General features: G+C 36.3%; 1 protein-coding gene across 2 annotated transcripts in view; it reads right to left on the bottom strand.

Moving 5' to 3' along the window:
* The window catches only part of RASGRP1 (RAS guanyl releasing protein 1), a 488,763-nt gene that overhangs the window by 398,471 nt on the left and 72,916 nt on the right, over nt 1–17,376 (bottom strand). For both annotated transcript variants that reach the window (XM_061180532.1, XM_061180534.1), the window contains exon 2: nt 3,640–3,724. The gene's annotated coding sequence lies outside the window, so the exon portion shown is untranslated. The remainder of the gene's footprint in view (nt 1–3,639; nt 3,725–17,376) is intronic.

Raw genomic sequence — 17,376 nt, 5'->3', positions numbered from 1 at the left:
AAATCCACACATATATTTTTGTATACAAATGAATTACTCACAATGGCAAATTTCAGATTCTTCTCACATTAAATCAAAGATAGTATCAATGAAATTGTCACCTCTGCAGTTTCCTATACTTTACCAAAGACACTGTTATCGTGGATCTGGGGCAATAGGAGAGTAATTCAATATCACATTAAACCCAATTCTATTTTATGTTTTAGACTCTGCCTCTCAACTAATTTCATACATTTACAAATTGAATTTTTTCATCTTGAAGTAAAATTGAAGCAAATATGAATTATGCCAATTATAGTCATACTGGTTAAATAATATGGCATATAATATTTACCTATAGGATTAGCAAAGATAAAAATATTATAACTCTCAATTTTTGTGAGGATAGGGTAAAACTGGAACTCTTATATATAATCAAGAAGAACATAAATTGCTACAACCTCTTTGCAAGGAATTTCAAAATAGGTAATAAGAGCCTCCATGGTTTTCATACTTTCTAAATCAATTCTTTCTTTTCTTGGAAATTATTCTGAGGAAAAGGTTAAATACGTGAACAAATACAAATATGTTCAGAAATGTTCGTAGGTCAGTTATTTAACATTTTAAAAGCTAGACATGATGTCCAATGATTGGGGAACAAATTTAAGCAAATTTTACTAGGTTGAACCATGTCAAACTGCCGTTTTTTGTAGGTTAAAAAGATTAAAGGTCAACAATTTCTCCTAGTAGGAGAAACATACAATGGAATATTTTGGGGCTACTAAATATCACTCATACAGACTGTTTTTAATGATGTGTGTAAATGCTCATACATTGGTACAATATATGGGTTCAAAAATCATATTTTCAGGATGCCTTTGAATATGCATGTGTGCACAGACACACACACACAGGCGCGTACACACACACCCCTGACGACCTGTAGTTGTCTTTGGGTGGTGAGATGTTTTTTCCTTTTTTATGTATAACAACAAGATGGTGTTACTTTTGCAATCAGGAACAGGTTACATTAAATAGAAACACAGAAGCTACCATTTTCCCAAATAAAGCAGAAGTACCTGTCTCATAATCTCCAATCTCAAAGAACTTCCAAAGTTAACTAATTCTTGACTTTTTAAAATCAGTTGAAAGGAAAAAGAACAAGCAGGATATATGGAGGGATTTAGTAGTATGTCTGGAAAGGAGGGAATTCACAGATTTCCAATGATTCGAGGTGACAAACCTCCCTCAGGAAACATTTTGACCTCTGTCTCCCAAGGTGCTAACAGACAGTGAGATGGAGAACACCATGATGAATGCTACAGGTAGTCCTAAGCATGCAAGCTGGGCAGGTTTGTGTTAGGGAATAGTCTTCCTACAGCACTTTTTATAGAAATGTCTATCAAATCACTAAGGTACATTTGGAGAAATGGCTAGCTAAGGCTACTTCCCTTACTTGACAGTCAAAATGATTACACTGGAAAGCTAGTACCCAACTTTAACTGCTAAGAAAAACTAAATGATAGTAAGGAAGAAAGGCTCACTAAATAGAGAGAAACAACATCCCTTCCATGGAAAGTATTCCATTGTCAGCCTACTTCTGGTTTGTCCATTCTCTTCTCCCAAATGCTTTGAAAAGAGTCAAGAACTACATCAACTGTAGGTGATTTATGCCCTTTTATTCAGATATTTTCTTCCTCTACACTTCCTGGGCTCACTCAGGAAAGCCAAAGCCAGCTGTATATGGTGTTTTGACACTTGTGTGCTGCTAATGGCCATAGTCACCATTCCAGTCATTTTAAGATACCTTTCAGGCATTGAGATGTATTTTTAGGAAAACACCATAAAGGATTTGAATTATTGAATTAAGATTTCTAAAACTTTTATTTAAACAAACTGCCAAAAATATTTTCAAAACCAAATCTCTCTACTTATTTTTGAGCTGGAAACAAATATTTTTGAACCCTACAATGCTGGAAGTTTAGAAGAGATTCTAAATAATGCTGAGTTTACAATATGAGAAAAAGCATCCACTTATTTCTTTTAGAGGAGGTGTAAAGTAGGGGCTACCATTGCTGACTTTTTGGCACATTGAGAACTAATAACAAAGTTTGTTCCTTGAAAGGAGATTTTTTTTACACTGGTGAGCCTTAGAGAAAAATAATATTTATTTTCAATTTACGTGGCTTAAGGTTTCCTTCCTTTACTTTCAGCCTTTAAACACAACATAACAATCATCTCCTCCTGCAATGGGGGCTGCAGCATGTTAGGACAAGGTGTTTGTATTGGACTTAAATATAGCCTTTTTGCTTAGCAATTTAGAAAGTTATGTAAATGAGTCCAAAGTCATATATTTAGTTCATTCATGGAGCTTCACTCTTCTCCATTACTTTTCTTTGAAGAACACCCCAAAGGGAGTGAAAACTAGACAAATAAAATCTGATAGGAGAAGGAAGTCTTAAAAGTCAAAGTTAAAAGCTGTTGCCTTGAGTGTGACCTGGTGGTAGGAAGACCTGTGTGGGCCAGGGACAGCACAATGGTGGCTGAAGAAGGTGTCAGAAGAGGAGAGATGAACCACCAAGGCAATGGGTAGGGGCATACTGACAGCGTGATATTTGCCTAGGGTGTTTGCTGTGGCTGGATCAGAACAAACCCATTCTAGTTACTAAGTAAACAACTCAGAGGGTGGCAGGGCAAGGGCATCAGCTTGAGATTCAGTTTTGATTTGTTATACAGCAAGATTGTTGGGTGGGAAGACCAGAAATCAAATTCTTATCATGCGACCCAAGTTACTACGACACTTTGGGGAAAAAAACAGAGTGTGGAATCAACCTCTGGGGTTACAATCACAGTATCATGTTGTCATTCATTTGGCTCTGGGTATGCAATACAAAGCATCTGCAACTTAATATTCATTCATTTAGGCCAGAGTTACTCCAGGGCCCTTTTACTATGCCCAGTCCATAAGGAAGGATTATACATGTTTTAAATCTTGTTCAAGAGAACACATTTTTAACATTAATATTAAAAACAAATATTTTTTGTAATATTAAAAACAAAAAAGGAAACATCCTCTCATTGTCATTTCACAATCTTTGTTCAAGCATCTTAACAACTTTCATCTCATGAATGTGGGAATGGAAATTATCACGAGAGTGAAAAAGAAGGTACCTTCTGCAGGAATTTTGTACTCTTCTCTGCTGTCAGATTCCATCTTCTTGGCAATGTATCTGGATGCTGCTGGGCTCCCTGACTCCTGAATCCTTTTCCTAATCTTTAAGCATGAGTTTCTGGCCCAGCAATGCTCTGTCCTCAAGCCTAATATTGACTCCCAGGTTATGGCACTCTCCTTTGAACCCAGCCCTACCCAGACTTGTATACTTCCCTGTATGGGTCAACTGGACACTAAGCTTGCTCCTAACACATCACCAAGCTTCCTAGGAATGATGGGAGTCACCATGGCTCACTGGCTATTTACAGGGCTATGCCAGGAAGACAGAGGTAATAATGAAGTCATGATGCCTACGAGTCAGTATTCATGTCAACAGAAGTTAATGCCTCCTCCCACTGCCATTCATAATCCTCTTCAACCACCTAAACAGTCCATGCATACCTCATGATGAGGTGCAGGAGTGAAACAAGAGAAACAGGACAGTGTACCTGTCTGAGGAATCTTGCCGCCCATTCAGAGATGTTCTCCTTGGATGTCTTTAATATTATTTTGGTCCGGTGGGCTTTTGGCATCCTGTGACACAAAGCATAAATTCATGAATCAGAGGTGTACAGGTGCTTCCTTGACAGTTTGACATCAGAGAAACTGCATTTGCAGCACTTGTATCAGTAGATCAGAAAAATACCAACAATTTTGTAAGTCTTACATATTACCTAGGTGAAGGTAAAACATTATAAGTCACAAGGGTATACAAGTTATCATTGAAAAGACCTAACTAATAGATAAAAAAATTAAGAACGATAAAAATATCTATTCATCAGAGAGAGAAGAAGTATTATTAACCAAATCAAATTTAACTCTAGGTATTCATACCCTCTTCAAAAAAGAACTAACTAGTCACATGATTGTTATACTTGTTCCCATCTCCCAATGAAATATTGTATCTGTGAAGAGACAATAATAGCAATGGTCAATTGAAAAGGAAAGATCTACCTATAACTTAGTAAAACAACTTAAATTTCATAGAAGGAGTTAAACAAAGAGACAGAGAAAGAGAAGTGTATAACAATACACTTTTAATGAATTACCTTAAAGCTGTCCCTGAGGCGTGGCCAAGGTGGTGGAGCAGGAAGCCCCTGAGCTTATCTCCTCCAACAGGCACAGCAAAATCACAACTATTAATAGAGCAACTATCTAGGAGAATGAACTGAAGACTAGCAGAAAAGATTTTCCGCAACTAAAGATAAAAGAAGGAACCACAACGAGATGGATAGGAGGGGCAGAGACACAGTAGAGTCAGGGCCCATACCCCTCGGTAAGTGACCCACAAATGGGAGGATAATCACAGTTGCAGAGGTTCTCCCCATAGAGCTAGGAGTCCGAGCTCCACATCGGGCTCCCCAGCTCAGGAGCTCTGCACGGAGCTTCCAGAATGTCTGATTTTGAAGGCCAGTGGGGCTTGTGTACAGGAGAGCTGGAGGGCTGTAGGAAACAGAGACTCCACTCTTAAAGGACAGGAACAAAATCTCACATGGTCCAAATCCCAGTGCAGAGGCAGTACTTTGAAAGGAGCCTGGATCACACCCATTGGCTGATCTTGGAGAACCTCTGATAGAGGCAGGAGGCAACTGGGATGCCCCTTGGGGACACAGATACTGTTGGCAGCCAGTTTAGGGAGTTGTTCTACCAAAGGACACTGGTGCTGGCAAGCACCATTTTAGAGCCCTCTCTCTAGCGTATTAGCACTGGAGGCATGCCCACCCACCAGTGGGCCAGCACCAGTCCTGGGACCCCCTGGGCCAGGCAGCCAGCTGCCCTGGGACCCAGCCTTGCCTACCAGTGGGCCAGCACCAGTTCTGGGACCTCCCAGGCTGCAGAGCCAGCCATGCCAGACCTGGCCTCACCCACCAGTGGGCCAGCAGCCATTGCACAAGGCAGAGCTTGGCAGCCAAATGGGCCAGAGGCCAGCACTGTCAACCAGTGTACCTGCAGTAGTTGGCCCACCACCCTAGAAAGGCCCATGCATCCCACATAGGAGGCACGCCTAAAGCATATAGGTCTGGTGACCAGAGGGGAGCATGCTGTTGTGCCATATAAGACATCTCCTACATAAGGCCACTTCCTCAAGCTCGGGAAACATAACCAACCTACCTAATACATAGAAAACAAACACAGAGAGTTAGGCAAAACCAAGAGACAGAGGAATATGTTCCAAATGACGGAACAAGACAAAACCTCAGAAAAAGAACTAAACAAAGTAGAGATAAACAATCTACTTGATAGAGTTTAAGGTAGGGTTTCCCTGGTGGCACAGTGGTTAAGAATCTGCCTGCCAGTGCAGGGGACACAGGTTCGAGCCCTGGTCTGGGAAGATCCCATGTGCCGTGGAGCAACAAAGCCGTGCACACAACTACTGAGCCTGCACTCTGGAGACCTTGAGCCATAACTACTGAGCCCACATGCCATGGTTACTGAGGCCCATGCACCTACAGCCCGTGCTCTGCAACAAGAGAGGCCACCGCAATGAGAAGCCAGCGCACCGCAACAAAGAGTAGCCCCTGCTCACTGCAACTAGAGAAAGCCCATGCGCAGCAACAAAGACCCAATGCAGCCAAAAATAAATTAATTAATTAATTAAAAAAAAAAGAGTTTAAGGTAATAATCATAAAGATGCTCCACAAACTTGGGAGAATGAACACTGAGAATTTTATCAGAGGGTGAGAAACCAAAAAATACACTAGAAAGAATCAACAGTAGACTAGATGATACAGAGGAATGGATCAGCGATCTGGAAGGCAGAGTAGTGAAAATCACCCAAGCTGAACAGAAAAAAATAATCAAAAAAAATGAAAATAGTTTAAGAGACCCCTGGATCAACATCAAGTGTGCTAACATTCACATTATAGGGGTCCCAGAAAGTGATGAGAGAGAAAAAAAGCAGATAATTTATTTTAAGAAATAATAGCTGAAAACTTCCCTAACCTGGGAAAGGAAACAGACATCCAGGTCCAGGAAGCACAGAGTCCCAAATGAGATGAACTCAAAGAGGTCCACAAGATACATTATAATTAAAATAGTAAAAATGAAAGATAAAGAGAGAATAATAAAAAGCAGCAAGAGAAAAGCAACTAGTTACATACAAGGGAACTTCCATAAGATTCTCAATTGACTTTCAGGTGAAACTAGCAGGCCAGAAGGGAGTGGCACAATATATTCAAAGTGATGTAAGAAAAAAATCATATAACCAAGAATACTCTACAAAGCAAACATATCATTCAGGTTTGAAGGAGAGATAAAGAGTTTTACAGACAAGCAAAATCTAAAAGACATCAGCACCACTAAACCAGCATTCAAGAAATGTTAAAGGGACTTCTCTAAGTGGAAAATTAAAGACCACAACTACAAATACAGAAAATTATGAAAGGAAAAAATCTCATTGGTAAAGACAAACATACAGTAAAGTATCAATCACTTATAAAGCTGGTAGGAAGATCAAAAGACAAAAGTAATAAAATAATTCATATCCATGATAAGTAGTTAAGGGATACAAAAAGCAAAAAGATGTAAAATATGATGTAAAAACATTAAGCATCAGGGAGTGGGGAGAGTAAAGATGCAGGGTTGTTAGGATGTATTTGTGCTTAAGAGATCATCAGTTTAAAATAATCATATACATATACAAATACATATAAATATATATGTTGTTATATGTGAACTTCCTGATAACTATAAACTGAAAACCTATAAAAGATACACACACAAAAATGAGAAAAAAATCCAAGCATAACACTAAAAATAGTCATCAAATCACAGGAAAAAAGAGCAAAAGAAGAAAAGAACAAAAAAAAACCCTACAAAAACATCAAGAAAACAATTAACAAAATGGCAGTAAGTACATACCTATCAATTATTACTTTTAATGTAAAAGGACTAAATGCTCCTATCAAAAGACATAGGGTGGCTGACTGGATAAAAATTTTAAAAAACCCATATATATGCTGCCTACAAGAGACTTATTTCAGACCTAAAGAGATACACAGACTGAAAGTGAGGGGATGGAAAAAGGTATTCCATACAAATGGAAACAAAAAGAAAGCTGAGATAGCGATAAATATATCAGACAAAATAGACTTTAAAACAAAACTGTAATGAGACAAAGAAGAACATTACATAATGATAAAGAGACCAATCCAACAAGAATATATAACAATTGTAAATATATATGATATGCACCCAACATAGGAGCACCTAAATACATAAAGCCAATATTAATAGACATAAAGGAAGAAATTGAAAGTAACACAATAATAGTAGGGGACTTTTAACACTCCACGTACATCAATGGACAGATCTTCCAGACAGAAAATCAAAGAGGAAACACCGGCCTTAAATGATAAATTAGACCAGATAGACTTAATATATATCTATAGAACATTCAATCCAAAAGCAGCAGAACACAAATTTTAAGTGCACATGGAACATTCTCCAGGATAGATCACATGCTGGGCCACAAAACAAGTCTCAGTAAATTTAAGAAGATTAAAATCATATCAAGCATCTTTTCTGACCACCATGCTATGAGACTAGAAATCAACTACCAAAAAAATGCAAAAACCACAAACATGTGGAGGCTAAACCATATGCTATTAACCAAGTCACCGAAGAAGTCAAAGAGGAAACTAAAAATATACTTGGAATCAAATGAATGGAAACACAACTTTCCATAATCCATGGTACACAGCAAAAGCAGCTCTAAGAGGGAAGTTTAGAGTGATACAAGCCTACCTCAGGAAACAAGAAAAATCTCAAATAAACAAACTAATCTTACATCTAAAGGAACTAGAAAAAGAACAAAACTGAAAGTTAGTAGAAGGAAAAACATTAATAAAGATCAAAGCAGAAATAAGTGAAGTAGAGACTAAAAAACAATAGAAAAGATCAATGAAACTAAGAACTGGTTCTTTGAAAAGATAAACAAAATTTGATAACCTTTAGCCAGACTCATAAAGAAGAAAGAGAAAGGTCCCGAATTATTAAAATCTGAAATGAAAGAGAAGTTACAACTGACACCACAGAAATACAAAGGATCATAAAATATTACTATGAACAATTATACACCAATAACATGGACAACCTAGAAGAAATGGGTAAATTCCAAGAAACATATACTCTCCCAATATTGAATCAGGAAGAAACAGAAAATATGAACAGGCTGGTTACCAGTAATGAAATTAAATCCATTATTTTAAAAAAAAAAAGAAAACTCCCAAAAACAAAAGTCCAGGACCATATAGCTTCACAGGAGAATTCTACCACATTTAAAATACAGTTAACATCTATCCTTCTCAAATGATTCCAAAAAAGTGAAGAGGAAGGAACACTTTTGAACTCATCCTCTGAGGCTAGCATCACTCTGATTCCAAAACCAGACAAAGCACAAAAACAGAAAATTATAGATTAATAACACTAATGAACATAGATGCAAAATGCTCAACAAAGTATCAGCAAACTAAATTGAACAATATGTTAAAAGCATCATGCACCATGATCAAGTGGGATTCATTCCAGGGATTATAAGTATGGTTCAATAGCTGCAAATCAATCAATGTGATATATCACAATAACAAATTGAATAAAGATAATCATATGATCATTTCAATAGATGCAGAAAAAGCTTTTGCCAAAATTCAATATCAATTTATGATAAAAATTCTCAACAAAGTGGATATAGAGGGAGCATACTTCAATGTATAAAGGGAGCATACTTCAACAAAATAAAGGTCATATATGACAAACCCACAGCCAAGGTCATACTCAACAGTGAAAAGCTGAAAGCATTTCCTCTAAGATCAGAACAAGACAAGGATGCCCACTCTCACCGCTTATATTCAACATAGTATTGGAAGTTCTTGCCACAGCAATCAGACAGAAAAAGAAGTAAAAGGAATACAAATTAGAAAAAAGTAAAACAGTCATTGTTTGTAGATGGCATGGTGCTACATAGAGAAAATCCTAAAGATGCCACCAAAAAAATATGAGAGCTCATCAGTGAATTCAGTAAAGTTGCAGGATATAAAATTGTTGTACAAAAATCTGTTGCATTTCTATACACTAGCAACAAACTATCAGAAAGAGAAGTTAAGAAAACAATCTCAGTTACATTTGCATCAAAATGAATAAAACACCTAGGAATAAATCTAACCAAGGAGGTAAAAGACTGATCCTTGGCAAACTTTAAGCATTGATGAAAGAAATTCAAGACAACAAAAACAAATGGAAAGATGTACTGTGTTCATGGATTGGAAGAATTAATATTGTTAAAATGACCATACTCCCTCAAGGCAATCTACAGATTCAATGAAATCCCTATCAAAATACCAATGGCATTTCTTTCTCACAGAACTAGAACAAATAATTCTAAAATTTATATGAAAACACAAAGACCCTGAATAGCCAGAACAATCGTGAGAAAGAAAACAAAGCTGGAAGTATCAAACGCCCTGATTTCAAACTATACTACAAAGCTACAATAATCAAAACAGTATGGTACTGGCACCAAAACAGACATACAGATCAATGGAAGCAAATAGAGATCCCAGAAATAATCCCATGCTTTATATGGTCAATTAATCTATGATAAAGGAGGCAAGACTATGCAGGGAAAAAGTGTTATTGGGAAAACTGGACAGTAATATGCAAAAGAATCAAACTAGACTACTTTCTCATACCATATACAAAAATAAATTCAAACTGGATTAAAGACTTAAATGTAAGTCCTGAATCCATAAAACTCCTAGAAGAAAATATAGGCAGCTCACTGTTTGACATCAGTCTCAGCAATATTTTTTTGGATATGTCTCCTCAAGCAAGGGAGACAAAAGCAAAAATAAACAAATGGGACTACATCAAACTTAAAAGCTTTTGCACAGCAAAGGAAACTATCAACAAAACAAAAAGAGTACTAACTGAATGGGAGAAGATATCTGCAAATGATATATTTAATAAGAGTTTAATATCCAAAATATACAAAGAACTCATATAACTCAACTTAAAAAAATAAACAACCCAATTAAAAAATGGGCAGAGGGGCTGAATAGTTATTTTTCCAAATAAGACATACAGATGACCAACAGACTCATGAAAAGACACTCAACATCACTAATTATCAGGGTAATGCAAATCAAAACCACAATGAGGTACCACCTCACACTTGTCAAAATGACTATCATCAAAAAGACAACAAAATCGTAAGTGTTGGTGAGGATGTGGAGAAAAGGGAACCCTTGTACACTGTTGGTGGGATTGTAAATTGGGGCAGCCACTATGGAAAACAGTATGGAGGTTCTTCAAAAAGTTAAAAATAGAACTGCCATATGATTCAGCACTTTCACTTCTGGGTATTTACTCAAAGAAAACAAAACACTAATTCAGAAAGATATATGCACTCCAATGTTCATTGCAGCATTATTTACAACAACCAAGATATGGAAAAAACCTAAGTGTCCATCGATAGATGAATGGATAAAGAAGGTGTGGTATGTGTATGTATAAACACACACACACACACACACATATATAACACAATGGAATATTATTCAACCATTAAAAAGGAAATCTTGCCATTTGTGACAACATAGATGGATCTAGAGGGAATTATGCTAAATGTATTAAGTTAGAGAAAGACAAATACCATATGATCTCACTTATATGTGGAACCCAAAAAAACAAAACAAAGAAACAAAACAAAATGAAAACAGACTCATAGATACAGAGAACAAATGGGTGGTTACCAGGAGAGAGGTGGGTAGATGGTGGGGGAAATAGGTGAAGATGATTATGAGGTAAAAACCTCCAGTTACATAATTAATAAGTCACAGCAATATAATATAAAACATAAGAAATATGGTCAATAATATTGTAATAACTTTGTATGGGGACAGATGGTTACTTGACTGATCGTGGTGATCATTTCATTATGTATGTAAATGTCAAATCATTCTGGTATATACCTGAAACTAACATAATATTGTAAGTGAACTATATTTCAATAAAAAATGAAGCAAAATAAATTTGGTAACATTTACAGATTAAAAAAACGATTCCTTTAAGTCAAATCACAAGCTATTTTTTTTTTACCTGACAGCACCGTAATTGCACAATACTGTAAAATACATTTGATTTCACTTTATTTATTAGATGCATTTCTGAATATTATCAGCAAAGGGAATTTATGTATAATAATTTGAATCAAATAGTTGTGTCCCTTTTATATGTGTTTTAATTTAGAAAACATAGTCTTACAGAAATTATATCTACCTCAGCATGTATTATAATAAAAATCACACTTAACATTGATTCTGAAAAACTTTCTGAATTTTTCTCCTTGTTGTGTAGGAGAGTACCATAAACTCTGCACAAAGAAAGTACTCCACAGTAGGTTAAAGCCACGATGCACCAATGCATATTAAAACATACCACGTATATAGTAAATTTCCTCAGACTTCTCATTCCTTTGAAGATGCTTAATTGTGAGGCCATCAGAGTAGTGAGTCCATTCTCTTAGGGATAGAGCAGTACTTGCTCAATGGACATTTTTCTCTTCTCTCAAAAAACAATTTTTTGTTTCTGCCTGTTGGTTTTAGAAAGTGTTGCTCACCTACTACCAGAGAAATATTTTAAAGTAGCAGCTATAAATCTAAATTAATTCAATACGATTTCTTCCGGAAAGCCAGTTAGAAATGATTTGAAGAAGTTCACCTGGATGTTTACAAAGTGATCTTTTATTTTTGTTTCTTTGTGTACCACCATCAGCGAGAAACACAGCAGACTCTCGATAGAGATGCAATGCAGGCTGGAGCCCCAAAGTCAGAGAAGGGGCAGCCCTGACATTCATATATTTAAATCAAGCCGCCACTATGAATCATAAAACACAGAAAAACAAAGTCATTCTAGAAGGATATGTACTCAAGGTAATATATATTTACACATATTTTCTGTGAATGCCTACAAGTATGTGTTTTCTGGAAAACATAAATTTTACCAAGAATTTGGAAAATTATCTCCAATTAGTTGGCACTAAGGAATTTAAGCATTGGATTGGTAATTTAGCTACCTATGATTCCAACCCTGTGACTCTATGTTCTATGAAACCTTCTGAAAAACTAAAAGGTATTTTTAAAGCTCTTATTTGTTTTGTAATTTTGAAAACACCATCTTAGGACAAAAGACTTCTTGATACAGTCTAGATAAGCAAGAACCCTAATTAATAAAATTACCTCTGACTATAATATTTCTCATCCTATTTGTCCTCATCATTTTGAAAGAATGGACGCCAGCATTAAAAAGCCAATGTAAATACCAGAAGTCAATGGAGTTATTCAGAGAGAACTTCTGGTCACTTCTAAAGATGCAGCATTTTTTAAAGATTCCATTTAGTCTGCCTGTTACAAGCAATTTAAAACTTTCTTATTCTTCTTTATGTGGAGTTACAATTTCTGACTAAACATTTTTTTTTAAAAAAAACCCAATATTTTATTTAGTTATTGGGCAGTTTAATCCAAAATACAGCTCCACAGTATGTTTATGAACCACTAGACAGGAATGATATAGTCCAGTTTAGGAAGAAAACATTTGTCTAGCCTTTAAAGATTTTATGTCTTTTTTATTAAAAACAATTAAGACAGGTTGAAGATTTCACTTATTTTTGTGTACATTTTATACATAATATATATGCATAGATTCAATCCATTAAAAATGTTTGCTACATTACCTCACACTAATTATTAATATTGAAGTACAGATCTTAGATCTTCTCCATAAAGTCTAATGCATAAGTTTTTCCTATGCTTAAAGTGATAAAATGAAAGGAACAATTCAAATAAAATTATCAACTATTCTTTATTCATAATAACTCTATTTTAATATCTTTTTAAATCTTGCAAAAATGGTAAATTAGAAGATGATTAGTTGCACTTGCACCTTGAAGCTGTATTAAGGCAGTGGATTCAAGTTTTCTGATGGAAACTTCTAACCTTAATACCCTAAAACCAAAGCAAAACAAAGTGTCCAAAATTTGCAGTTTTCATGTAATCTACTTTCATAACGGAAACACTGGTGGCTAAGGAAAGAAACAGAAAATTCTCATGAGGAGCAGAGCATTATAGCAGAGTGAAGCTCTGCCCTTATTCCTAGAAGCAGTGCTGGCGAGTGAAAAAAACCTCTAGAATTCTAATACCCCAGATGTAAGGAAAAGCAAATTCAATGAATAAGCCTATCCTTTCCCTCTTCTGACTGGACCCACCAAAAATGGCTCCTTGGTGAAAATACATGAAATGGAATAAGTGGACCAAAAGATGATACTCTCTGATGGAGAAGGAGGGTCCATAGATAAGCACTGAGCTGCAGGTATACACATTAATATTTGGCATAATCAATCTACGTAGCTATCATCTATCTACCTTTCTAAATTATATATTATACAATATATTTACATGTTATTTTATAATAATATCAATATAATATATAATGTAATTATATTAGATATTAATCTTTCTTATATATTTAATATAATTGATAATATCTGTATTATATAATCAATATTACTATATAATATATATCATACCTTATATACATATCTTAAATATGGGTATGTGTATATGTATAATATATATAATACATAATATATTTAATTCAGAGAATAATAAAGAACTATTAGAAATGAAGAATTAATAGTAGAAATGAATAATTCAATAGAAGATTTAGAAAATAAAGTTAAGGAAATCCAGAAGCTAGAATTTTTTGAAAAGAGTAGAAAATAAGAGGGAAATAATTTAAAAATTAGAGCATTTTAAGAATGTGATGTGCCATCTGACTAAAAGGAGTTTCATAAAGAGAAAACAGAGGTGAGGAATTATCAAATGAATAATAAAATACAATTTCCTAGAACTGAAGGAGAAAAGTCCATAGATTAAAAGGGCCCAGTAAGTGTTCAGAATAATAAATTAGAAAAAAAAAAAAGACCCACCAGACTGATGACACAGTTATGCTAACATGAGATTCTCTGTTTTGTAACCAACACTCTTTTTTTTTTTTTTTGTAATCCATAGTGAAATAAGTGACAAATCTGACTTGCTATTTTTTCCAATCTTCAAAACTGAACCAAACTCTATGATGTGGGTCAGACTTTATGAATTAGAAGTTAGAAATTTTAGAACACTGGCATAAAAATAATATGTATTTGCATCCAGAGAAATAAAGCACATCAAATAAATAGGTCAGTATCAGAATGGCACAGAATTCTCAAAGCAGCACCAGGAGCTAAAAGAAACTAAAGTAATACCTTCAAAATTTGAAGGGAAATGATTTCTATACCTAGACAAACTGCTAGTCAAATATAAGAAAATGAATACATTTCCAATATAAAAAATCTAAAATACTGACCACCCTGTCTATACCTTTTCTGAGGAAGAAGTTCTACTCCACTATTATAAGAGTTAAGGTAAAAAAGATAGACATGCAACCTAAGAGGTCCAATGTAGGCAAAAAGCAAAAGGAACTCCCAATCTCCAAGGTTTGGAGTTGGGTGGGGAAGGAGTGAGGATGGAAAGTTCCAGGAGGAGTAGCATAGCCAAATCCAGGTTGATTTCCCCCAGTGAACTCCTAGGATAACAGCTGCCCAGCAGACCCAGAGTCACTATGCCATATAAGAAGAGTTTTAAAGTTCTAACAGGGGGCTTCCCAGGGGGCTTCCCAGGGGGCTTCCCTGGGGGCTTCCCTGGGAGCACACTGGTTGAGAATCTGCCTGCCAATGCAGGGGACACGGGTTCGAGCCCTGGTCAGGGAAGATCCCACATGCCGCAGAGCAACTGGACCCGTGAGCCACAACTACTGAGCCTGCGCGTCTGGAGCCTGTGCTCCGCAACAAGAGAGGCCGCGATGGTGAGAGGCCCGCGCACCTCAATGAAGAGTGGCCCCCGCTTGCCGCAACTAGAGAAAGCCCTCACACAGAAACGAAGACCCAACACAGCCAAAAATAAATAAAGAAAGAAAGAAAGAAAGAAAGAAAGTTCTAACATAAGTTTGGGAATAAATTAGTAATAGGGCCATAAAAACAAAACTACTAAAATCGAGGCAGCTAATTACTTCAGAGGAGAAAAATTAGCAAAAAGAAAACGTAATTATAGTATACTACTTGGCTCAGCTGCAAACAATGAAAGCATAACGTATTGGTCATAAAATTAGAGCAATGAATATTGGTTTTGTTTCTTAAGTGATTTAACCAAGTAACAATAGCAATATTTAAGTTTGGTTAGTGACAGGTTAGTCTTTGGTGGGCTCCATTTTCCTCCATTCATTCAGTGAGATTTACTTAAACAGAAACATGCATGGCCATGCTGAGAAGTAGAAAACAATATTTTTTATCCAACTGCCATACCCAATGCCAACTCTTGGCTTTTCTGACTGGCTTGGCTCACCGGCCAGATTTCTTAATTGCAAAAGTGAGTCATTAAAGTTGAAATTAAGATAGCTTCTTCATTGTCACAGTTGGACATGGATGCCTGTGGGAAATCAACCTGCGTTTGGCTATGTTACTCCTCCTGGAACTTTCCATCCTCATTCCTTCCCCACCCAACTCCAAACCTTGGTAATCCATGCTGTATTTCTTGCTCTTTTAATTCTAATGCTCTTCTATTTCCTCTCCTTCTTCAAGAGCAATGGTCACAAAATGATGCTCAGAGACCCATGTTTTGTTTGGCCTGAAAAGGGTTTTAATTTATTGTAAGCATTAACAAAATTGGGGGATTCACATAAAAACCCCAATTTCTGTATTTTCTTGAAAAATTGTAAGATCAAACACGCTGGTCATCCATTCTGACATGACTGCAATTAGCAAAAGCTGAGTACTGACATGCATATTCTTTCTAATTCACCACAGTTCAACACTCTTTGATGTCTCTTACCCTCAGCCTATTTAGTTCCCTTATGCAATTTCCCATTCTTGCAGACATTTGGGTTTACAATTCCTGTTCTAAATTCTGGTTTCTGCACTACAGCTCTACTGGTGCAGCTTGCTTAAAGGTTAATAAAGGCTTCTTTTTTGCTATCACTGGTGGCCTTTGGGCAGAAGTCTTCCTTCTTATATTTCTGTGCTGGTTGAATTTAGGGCCACTTAAATGAGATTCCTGTTCTCTGAGAGAGAATGTACCTCCTATTATCCCTGGACCATCATCCCATGAACTTCTATGCCAAAGCAGTTGTGGTTGTGCACCCTTTTGCTTGCCAGTGAACTTGAGCCAAGAATGTTAATTTTGCCGTATGTAAATGTTTGATTTTGTAGCTCTGTTTAAACAGTGGTTTGTGGCTCTTCCTTGATTTCACTTCGAGTTCCATTAAGGATCTGGACTGTTACCAGTTACACAGGGATGTGGAGTGTGTGACGGAGGAGACACTGAGTTGGTGCTTGGGAGACATGAGTGCTGGTTCTCTCCTTCTCTACTCAGTAGATGTGTGATTTTGAAAATGTCACAATCTTTCTGAGATGTAGAACTAGGGAAAATAATTTCTTCATGGGTTTAAGGCTTCATAATTTTCAGTGAAATTTTCTGTATGTAATCTCATTTGATGTCTATGTTTTACAAATGGGGAACATTAAGGAAGAAGTGATTTGCCTTGTATCACAGGACTAGTCCGTGAATGAGCTAGGACTGGGATCTAGTCTTCTAGTTTCCAGGTAAGTCTTTATTCCACTACACAACAGGGCATTCCCCAAAAGGCCCTGCCTTTTTTTGAGGTACACTTTTTACCATTCTCTGTTTTTAAAACTCATGATCTCTTTTGTGTCAGCCTCAATCTATTCCCAAAACAGCATTCACAATCTGAATGGAAAACATTGTGAGGAGAGGGCCTGCATTCATCGAAATTTTGCTCCTTCCATTTTCCATGGTCAATGTCATAGGCTGGACCTTAACAGGGGTCACTCTTTCAACACTGGTTGAACACTGAGTTAATGACACAGGCATACTCTAATCTCTGAATTAATTATACATAGGGCGAGCACAAAATTTATCATCTAAACCTGGACCCTTTGGAGAAAGGAAGTGGCATAATTTTTTACTCTTAACATGTATTAATTGGGATAATCATTCTCACATAAAGCATCTGCATAGTGCCTGGCACACAGCAGGTATTCAATAAATGGTAACTTTTAAAAAGAACCTTACCAAAAG

Source organism: Eubalaena glacialis, chromosome 2 (genome assembly GCF_028564815.1).
Source record: "Eubalaena glacialis isolate mEubGla1 chromosome 2, mEubGla1.1.hap2.+ XY, whole genome shotgun sequence".
Classification (NCBI taxonomy): Eukaryota; Metazoa; Chordata; class Mammalia; order Artiodactyla; family Balaenidae; genus Eubalaena; species Eubalaena glacialis.
Note: the sequence above shows the minus strand (reverse complement) of the source record. Positions and strands in the feature narration are given on the sequence as shown.